We start from the raw sequence: 10306 nt of genomic DNA on the forward strand, positions 1-10306 counted from the left end.
ACTCACCCTCACTCACCCTCACTCACCCTCACCCTCACTCACCCTCAACCCATCACCCTCACTCACCCTCACCCTCACTCACCCTCAACCCCTCACCCTCAACCCCTCACCCTCACCCTCACTCACCCTCAACCCCTCACTCACCCTCACTCACCCTCAACCCCTCACCCTCACTCACCCTCACCCTCACTCACCCTCAACCCCTCACTCACCCTCAACCCCTCACCCTCAACATCAACCCCTCACCCTCACTCACCCTCACCCTCACTCACCCTCACTCACCCTCACTCACACTCACCCTCACTCACCCTCACCCTCACCCACCCTCACTCACCCTCACCCTCACTCTCACTCACCCTCAACCCCTCACCCTCACTCACCCTCACCCACCCTCACTCACCCTCACTCACCCTCAACCCCTCACCCTCACACAGTGGAATAGGTCTCGGAGCATTTGAGTTAGAGCTTTTAGAAATGTTTATGTTTTTTTTTTTTAATTCTTTAGCATTGGCTACAGGAAACAAAAATGCTAAAGATTTACAAAAAAACCCATAAACAATTCTAAAAGCACTAACTCTAATGCTGCGAGACCTATTGCATTTCCAATGCTTGTTTCCATTTTCCTCGGAGTCTTCATGTGGAAACACCATCCAGAGAATAAATTATCTCAGAATAAGGAATGGGATACTTGGCTGATAAATGCAGATTTGATCAGGCAAGAGATAGTGGTCTCTTACATTTGGAAAAATAAAGACAGTCAGATCTATATAATGGGGAACAGTAAGAGAGGGAAGACTGACCGACAATGTGGAAAGTACTTTAGAAACATGTTGTGACTAGAGGCTCAGGGCAAACAGTAACATCAACCCTAGTGAATGTTTCATCACCCCTCGTGTGCGGCATACTGAGCTACACTTAGAGCCTGATCCCACTTTTCCACCCTGTTCCCTCCCTCAATATATTGCCACAAAAACAGACTGAAGCTAAAGAGAACACTGAAAGTGGATTTGGATTCACAATTTAGTGAGCTCATGATAGTGCTAAAAATTGATGTGACTGAGTGGTCAAGCATTTCAAGCGCACTATTGGTAGGACTTCCATATGAGGAGAGCTATAACCGGCTGCAAACTTTGGGGCATATTTACAATGGAAGTGACTGAGCGTGGCGTTAGCCCTCCTGGCTTAACACCTCTCTCCGCCACTTCTCAAACGCAGGGCTGCACCATATTTACAACAATATGGTGCAGCCCTGCTTTTACCCACGTGCTCGTGCTAAATTTAGATGCCTAGTGCCAACGCAAACACCCTTACACCATAGTGCAAGGGTGTCTTCGCTGCAGGGGAAGATTGTTTATGTGCAGGAAGGTATCCCTTCCTGCACATAAACAATCTTTAAGTGGCGTTTTGTATCTTTTATGTGTGCTGCTTAATGCAGCACAAACAGACGTTGCAAAACGGCATTTTTATTAATGATTGTTTATGTGCAAGAAGGGATATCTTCCTGCACATAAACCATCATAGGCATTTTGCTGTTTCCATGTGTGCTGCACACCGCATATAGATGCAGACAATCAGGCATGGTCTTATGTACTGCTAAGTTGTACGTGTGCCGATTTTAATGTTGGGAATTGCTATAATTTTAAATCTGCACTGTTACTGTTGATTGTTTTTTAAAATATTGCTGCCACTTGTTTTATTATTGATATGCTACCAGCATAGCCGCTGCTCTCCCGCTGTCCTCCCCGGTCCACCACAGCACTTTGCGCTGTTTGAGTGGAGGGAGAACCTGTATCCTTTATTCCCTCACTTCCTGGTGGCCATTAGCGGGTGCCATTTTCAGAACGAGATGGTCTAGTACAGGGGTGTCCAAACCTGTCCTGGCGGGCCGTATCCATGCCAGATTTTTGGGATATCCCCATCTGGTGGTCACGGTTCGATCCCCGGCGCCGGCTGCAGATCAGAGTGCCCAGGACGGGGTCCATGTGTCCCTGGAATTCGTCCCCCGGGCGTCCGGGGCTCCACCCAGGCTGACGGCATGGAAAAGTGCCCAGGACGGGCTCCATGGGTCCCGGGCAGTCCTATCCCCTGGGCGTACGTGGTTGTCCGACATTCGGTCGGATGTGCTTTTACGTACCGGATCGGAATCGGCCCCAATAAAATCGTACGGAAAGTATATAGCAAGTCAACCTGAAATCTGCTGGGTCAGAATGGGCTCGATTCCGATCCGTGTCGGAAGGTTAGGAGTCCGTACGAATTTGTCGGGATTGGGAGCCCGTACGAATTTGTCGGAATTGGGAGTCCGACCATGGACGGGCTCCAATGGGTCCCAGGCAGTCCACCCCCTGGGCGTCCGGGGCTCCATCCAGGCTGCCGGCATGGCAGAGTGCCCGGGACGGGCTCCATGGTTTTCAGGGTGGTCTCCCCCTGGGTGTCGGGGCGCTCCAGGCCGATGGCATGGAAAAAGTGCCCAGGACGGGCTCCATGCATCCCGGGCCTTCGTCCCCCGGGCATCCGGGGCTCCATCCGGGCTGACGGCATGGCAGAGTGCCCGAGTCGGGCTCCATGGTTTTCAGGGTGGTCTCCCCCTGGGTGTCGGGGTGCTCCAGGCCGATGGCATGGAAAAAGTGCCCAGGACGGGCTTCATGCGTCCCGGGCATTCGTCCCGGGACGGGGACAGGGTGGGGGAGAGTCCAGGCGGCTTCACCTCCATGCCCAGCCATCTGATTGCCCAGATTCCCTCGGCCATCTGGTCGCCCGGATCCCCTCGGGCATCTGGTCGCCTGCATCGCTTTCCTATGGGGCGACCAGATGGCCGGACTTCCCTGGAAGATCCGATGAGGTGCCATTCGCCTCCCGGATCCCAGCGAGGGCTCCAGGAGGTCGGGTACTTTCGCGCCTTGGGTCCCCTCTGTCACCTCTAGTGCACGGATTACAAGAAAGGAGGGTAATTTCCCTCCGGATTACTAGGGGCAGGGTACGCCCGGACACCCCTCCAGGGCTGGTGGTTCTCTGCCATGGGGACCAGATGGGCTATGCCTGGGCAACACCTCCTTAGGCCACCCGGGGCTTCCTTCCTCCAGGCCAACTGCATGTCAAATTGCCCAGGACGGGCTCCATGGCTCTTGGGCAGTCATCCCCCGGGCGTCCGGGGCTCCATCCAGGCTGCCGGCATGGCAGAGTGCCCGGGACGGGCTCCATGGTTTTCAGGGTGGTCTCCCCCTGGGTGTCGGGGCGCTCCAGGCCGATGGCATGGAAAAAGTGCCCAGGACGGGCTCCATGCGTCCCGGGCCTTCGTCCCCCGGGCGTCCGGGGCACCATCCGGGCTGACGGCATGCCAGAGTGCCCGAGTCGGGCTCCATGGTTTTCAGGGTGGTCCTCCCCTGGGTGTTGGGGCGCCTCAGGCCAATGGCATGGAAAAGTGCCCAGGACGGGCTCCATGCGTCCCGGGCCTTCGTGTCCCGGGCGTTTGGGGCTCCATCCAGGCTGACGGCATGGCAGAGTGCCCGTGTCGGGCTCCATGGTTTTCAGTGTGGTCTCCCCCTGGGTGTCGGGGCGCTCCAGGCCGATGGCATGGAAAAGTGCCCAGGACGGGCTCCATGCGTCCCGGGCCTTCGTCCCCCGGGCGTCCGGGGCTCCATCCAGGCCGACGGCATGGCAGAGTGCCTGGGACGGGCTCCATGCGTCCCGGGCATTCATCCCCCGGGCGTCCGGGGCTCCATCCAGGCTGACGGCATGGCAGAGTGCATGGGTCGGGCTCCATGGTTTTCAGGGTGGTCCTCCCCTGGGTGTTGGGGCGCCCCAGGCCAATGGCATGGAAAAAGTGCCCAGGATGGGCTCCATGCGTCCTGGGCATTCGTCCCCCGGGCGTCCGGGGCTCCATCCAGGCTGACGGCATGGCAGAGTGCCCGGGTCGGGCTCCATGGTTTTCAGGGTGGTCCTCCCCTGGGTGTTGGGGCGCTCCAGGCCAATGGCATGGAAAAGTGCCCAGGATGGGCTCCATGCGTCCTGGGCATTCGTCCCCCGGGCGTCCGGGGCTCCATCCAGGCTGACGGCATGGCAGAGTGCCCGGGTCGGGCTCCATGGTTTTCAGGGTGGTCCTCCCCTGGGTGTTGGGGTGCTCCAGGCCAATGGCATGGAAAAGTGCCCAGGACGGGCTCCATGCGACCCGGGCATTCATCCCCCGGGCGTCCGGGGCTCCATCCAGGCTGACGGCATGGCAAAGTGCCCGGGTCGGGCTCCATGGTTTTCAGGGTGGTCCTCCCCTGGGTGTCGAGGCGCTCCAGGCCAATGGCATGGGAAAGTGCCCAGGATGGGCTCCATGCGTCCTGGGCATTCGTCCCCCGGGCGTCCGGGGCTCCATCCAGGCTGACGGCATGGCAGAGTGCCCGGGTCGGGCTCCATGGTTTTCAGGGTGGTCCTCCCCTGGGTGTCGGGGCGCTCCAGGCCAATGGCATGGAAAAGTGCCCAGGACGGGCTCCATGCGACCCGGGCATTCATCCCCCGGGCGTACGGTGCTCCATCCAGGCTGACGGCATGGAAGAGTGCCCGGGTCGGGCTCCATGGTTTTCAGGGTGGTCCTCCCCTGGGTGTCGGGGCGCTCCAGGCCAATGGCATGGGAAAGTGCCCAGGATGGGCTCCATGCGTCCTGGGCATTCGTCCCCTGGGCGTCCGGGGCTCCATCCAGGCTGACGGCATGGCAGAGTGCCCGGGTCGGGCTCCGTGGTTTTCAGGGTGGTCCTCCCCTGGGTGTCGGGCGCCCCAGGCCAATGGCATGGGAAAGTGCCCAGGATGGGCTCCATGCGTCCTGGGCATTCGTCTCCTGGGCGTCCGGGGCTCCATCCAGGCTGACGGCATGGCAGAGTGCCCGGGTCGGGCTCCGTGGTTTTCAGGGTGGTCCTCCCCTGGGTGTCGGGGCGCCCCAGGCCAATGGCATGGGAAAGTGCCCAGGATGGGCTCCATGCGTCCTGGGCATTCGTCCCCTGGGCGTCCGGGGCTCCATTCAGGCTGACGGCATGGCAGAGTGCCCGGGTCAGGCTCCGTGGTTTTCAGGGTGGTCCTCCCCTGGGTGTCGGGGCGCTCCAGGCCGGCGGCATGGAAAAGTGCCCAGGACGGGCTCCATGTGTCCCGGGCCTTCGTCCCCCGGGCGTCCGGGGCTCCATCCAGGCTGACGGCATGGCAGAGTGCCCGGGTCGGGCTCCATGGTTTTCAGGGTGGTCCTCCCCTGGGTGTCGGGGCGCTCCAGGCCAATGGCATGGAAAAGTGCCCAGGACGGGCTCCATGCGACCCGGGCATTCATCCCCCGGGCGTACGGTGCTCCATCCAGGCTGACGGCATGGAAGAGTGCCCGGGTCGGGCTCCATGGCTTTCAGGGTGGTCCTCCCCTGGGTGTCGGGGCGCCCCAGGCCAATGGAATGGGAATGTGCCCAGGATGGGCTCCATGCGTCCTGGGCATTCGTCCCGGGACGGGGACGGGGTGGGGAAGAGTCCAGGTGGCTTCACCTCCATGCCCGGCCATCTGATCGGCAAGATTCCCTCGGCCATCTGGTCGCCCGCAACGCTTTCCTATGGGGGGGGACCAGATGGCCGAACTTCCCCGGAAGTTCCGATGAGGTGCCATTCGCCTCCCGGATCCCAGCGAGGGCTACATGAGGTCGGGTTCTTTCACGCCTTGGGTCCCCTCTGTCACCTCGCGTGCACAGATTGCAAGAAAGGGGGGTAATTTCCCTCCGGATTACTAGGGGCAGGGTACGCCCGGACACCCCTCCAGGGCTGGTGGTTCTCTGCCATGGGGACCAGATAGGCTATGCCTGGGCAACACCTCCCTAGGCCACCCGGGGCTTCCTTCCTCCAGGCCAACTGCATGTCAAATTGCCCAGGACGGGCTCCATGGCTCCTGGGCAGTCGTCCCCCGGGCGTCCGGGGCTCCATCCAGGCTGACGGCATGGAAAAGTGCCCAGGACAGGCTCCATGCGTCCCGGGCATTCATCCCCCGGGCGTCCGGGGCTCCATCTTCCTATGGAAGAGTGCCCAGGTCCGGCTCCATGGTTTTCACGGTGGTCCTGCCCTGGGTGTCTGGGGGCTCCAGGCCGAATGCATGGAAAAGTGCCCAGGACGGGCTCCATGCGTCCCGGGCATACGTCCCCTGGGCGTCCGGGGCTCCATCTAGGCTGACGGTATGGCAGAGTGCCCAGGTCGGGCTCCATGGTTTTCACAGTGGTCCTCCCCTGGGTGTCTGGGGGCTCCAGGCCGAAGGCACGGAAAAGTGCTCAGGACGGGCTCCATGCGTACAGGGCATTTGCCCCCCGGGCGTCCGGGGCTCCATCCAGGCTGACGGCATGGCAGAGTGCCCGGGTCGGGCTCCATGGGTCCCGGGCAGCCCTCCCCCCGGGCGTCCGGGGCTCCCACCTCCAGGCCGACGGCATGTCAAAGTGCCCAGGACGGGCTCCATGAGTCCGGGACAGTCCTCCCCCGGGCGTCCGGGACACCCATCTCCATGAGGCCAACGGCATTGGCAAAGTACCCAGGACAGGCTCCATGGGTCCCGAGCAGACCTCCCCCGGGCGTCCGGGGCATCCATCTCCATGAGGCCAACGGCATTGGCAAAGTACCCAGGACGGGCTCCATGGGTCCCGGGCAGACCTCCCCCCCTGGGCGTCCGGGGCTCCCACCTCCAGGCCGACGGAATGTCAAAGTACCCAGGACGGGCTCCATGGGTCCCGGGCAGCTTCCCCCGGGCGTCCGGGGCACCCACCTCCAGGCCAGCGGCATGTCAAAGTACCCAGGACGGGCTCCACGGGTCCCGGGCATTCCTCCCCCAGGTCGTCCGGGCCCTAGAGCTCCGGTGGTCCAACCTGCGCCTGAGGCCCAGCCGGGGTCCAAGAGCCCTGCCTTGCGTGGGCAGGCAGTCAGGAACCCTACCGCGAAGGCTTGGGATGGATGGGGAGCTGGGAGTCCTTTCGATCCCGGCCATCTGGTCGCCCGCGATGCTTTCCAATGGGGCGACCAGATGGCCGGGCTTCCCTGGAAGTCCCGATGAGGTGCCATTCACCTCCCGGATCCCAGCTAGGGCTCCATGAGGTCGGGTTCTTTTACGCCTTGGGTCCCCTCTGTCACCTCGCGTGCACGGATTGCAAGAAAGGGGGGTAATTTCCCTCCGGATTACTAAGGACAGGGTACGCCCGGACACCCCTCCAGGGCTGGTGGTTCTCTGCCCGGGGGACCAGATGAGATATGCCTGGGCAACACCTCCCCCGGGCGTCAGGGGGCTCCATTCTCCCGGCCAACGGCATGGCTCAATGCCCAGGACGGGCTCCACGTGTCCCGGACAGACCTCCCCTGGGCGTCCGGGGCACCCATCTCCAGGAGGCCAACGGGATGGCAAAGTACCCGGGAAGGGCTCCACGGGTCCCGGGCAGCCTTCCCCCGGGCGTCCGGGGCTCCCACCTCCAGGCCGACGGCATGTCACACTGCCCAGGATGGGCTCCATGGGCCCCGGACAGACCTCCCCTGGGCGTCCGGGGGCACCCCCATCTCCAGGAGGCCAACGGGATGGCAAAGTACCCGGGAAGGGCTCCACGGGTCCCGGGCAGCCTTCCCCCGGGCGTCCGGGGCTCCCACCTCCAGGCCGACGGCATGTCACACTGACCAGGACTGGCTCCATGGGCCCCGGACAGACTTCCCTTGGGCGTCCGGGGCACCCATCTCCAGGAGGCCAACGGGATGGCAGAGTAACCGGGAAGGGCTCCACGGGTCCCGGGCAGCCCTCCCCCAGGCGTCCGGGGCTCCCACCTCCAGGACGAAGGCATGTCAAATTGCCCAGGACGGGCTCCATGGCTCTTGGGCAGTCTTCCCCCGGGCGTCCGGGGCTCCATCCAGGCCGACGGCATGGCAGAGTGCCCGGGACGGGCTCCATGCGTCCTGGGCCTTCGTCCCCCGGGCGTCCGGGGCTCCATCCAGGCTGACAGCATGGCAGAGTGCCCGGGTCGGGCTCCATGGTTTTCAGGGTGGTCCTCCCCTGGGTGTCGGGGCGCTCCAGGCCAATGGAATGGAAAAGTGCCCAGGACGGGCTCCATGCGACCCGGGCATTCATCCCCCGGGGCTCCATCCAGGCTGACGGCATGGCAGAGTGCCCGGGTCGGGCTCCATGGTTTTCAGGGTGGTCCTCCCCTGGGTGTCGGGGCGCCCCAGGCCAATGTCATGGAAAAGTGCCCAGGACGGGCTCTATGCATCCCGGGCCTTCGTCCCCCGGGCGTCCGGGGCTCCATCCAGACTGACGGCATGGCAGAGTGCCCGGGTCGGGCTCCATGGTTTTCAGGGTGGTCCTCCCCTGGGTGTCGGGGCGCTCCAGGCCGATGGCATGGAAAAGTGCCCAGGACGGGCTCCATGCGTCCCGGGCCTTCGTCCCCCGGGCGTCCGGGGCTCCATCCAGGCTGCCGGCATGGCAGAGTGCCCGGGTCGGGCTCCATGGTTTTCAGGGTGGTCTCCCCCTGGGTGTCGGGGCGCTCCAGGCCGATGGCATGGAAAAGTGTCCAGGACGGGCTCCATGCGTCCCGGGCCTTCGTCCCCCGTGCGTCCGGGGCTCCATCCAGGCTGCCGGCATGGCAGATTGCCCGGGTCGGGCTCCATGGTTTTCAGGGTGGTCTCCCCCTGGGTGTCGGGGCGCTCCAGGCCGATGGCATGGAAAAGTGCCCAGGACGGGCTCCATGCGTCCCGGGCCTTCGTCCCCCGTGCGTCCGGGGCTCCAGCCAGGCTGACGGCATGGCAGAGTGCCCGGGTCGGGCTCCATGGTTTTCAGGGTGGTCTCCCCCTGGGTGTCGGGGCGCTCCAGGCCGATGGCATGGAAAAGTGCCCAGGACGGGCTCCATGCGTCCCGGGCCTTCGTCCCCCTGGCGTCCGGGGCTCCAGCCAGGCTGACGGCATGGCAGAGTGCCCGGGTCGGGCTCCATGGCTCTTGGGCAGTCGTCCCCCGGGCGTCCGGGGCTCCATCCAGGCCGATGGCATGGAAAAGTGCCCAGGACGGGCTCCATGCGACCCGGGCATTCTTCCCCCGGGCGTCCGGGGCTCCATCCAGGCCGACGGCATGGCAGAGTGCCCGGGACTGGCTCCACGGGTCCCGGGCGTCCGGGGCTCCCTTTCCCCGGGCCAACGGCTTGTCAGAGTGCCCAGGACGGGCTCCACGGGCCCCGGCCATCCGGGGCTCCCTTCCCCGGGCCAGTGGCATGTCAGAGTGCCCAGGACGAGTTCCACGGGTCCCGGGCAGTCCTCCCCCGGACGTCCGGGGCTCCCTTCCTCGGGCCAACGGCATACCGGAGTGCCCAGGACGGGCTCCATGGGTCCCGGTCGTCCGGGGCTCCCTTCCCCGGGCCAACGGCTTGTCAGAGTGCCCAGGACGGGCTCCACGGGTCCCGGGCAGTCCTCCCCCGGGCGTCCGGGGATCCCTCCCCCTGGCCAACGGCAGGCCAGAGTGCCCAGGACGGGCTCCACGGGTCCCGGGCAGCCCGCCCCCGGGCGATCGGGGCACCCATCCACAGGAGGCCAACGGCGTTGCAAAGTACCCAGGAAGGGCTCCACGGGTACCGGGCAGTCCTCCCCCGGGCGTCCGGGGGCTCCCTTCTCCAGGCCAACTGCATGGGTCAATACCGCAGGACGGGCTCCATGTGTCCCGGACAGACCTCCACCGGGCGTCCGGGGCACCCATCTCCAGGCCAACGGCATGGCTCAATGCCCAGGACGGGCTCCATGGCTCCGGGGAGGTGTCCCATGCGCCTCCGGGCTTGGGAGCCCCGGCTGGGTCCAGGGGCCCGGCCGGGCCCCGGGTCGGGTGCTCCGGCCCTGGTCCCTGTCTCCCAGCCTACCGCACTGCCAAGGGCCTAGGAAGGGGTTCCGTTGTGCCCGGGGAGCCTCCCCTTGCTTGTCTGGGTTCAGGAGCTCTGTCCAGGGCCCCTAGGGGCCCGGGGGAGGGCGGCCTCCACACCCCGGGCTCTGTCCTTGGTCCTGCTGCGTGGCAGGGTGCCCGGGACGGGGTCCGGAGGGACCGGGGAGGCGTCCCATGCACCTCCGGGCTTGGGAGCCCCGGCTGCGTCAAGGTGCCCGGCCGGGCCCCGGGTCGGGTGCTCCGGCCCTGGGCCCTGTCTCCCAGCCTGCCGCACTGCCAAGGGCCAGGGAAGGGGTTCCGATGTGCCTGGGGAGCCTCCCCTTGCTTGGCTGGGTTCAGGAGCAGTGGCTAGGGCCCCTGAGGGCCCGGGGAGGGCGGCCTCCCCACCCCGGGCTCTGTCCTTGGTCCTGCTGCGTGGCAGGGTGCCCGGGA

This window comes from Lissotriton helveticus, chromosome 7 (genome assembly GCF_964261635.1).
Source record: "Lissotriton helveticus chromosome 7, aLisHel1.1, whole genome shotgun sequence".
Classification (NCBI taxonomy): domain Eukaryota; kingdom Metazoa; phylum Chordata; class Amphibia; order Caudata; family Salamandridae; genus Lissotriton; species Lissotriton helveticus.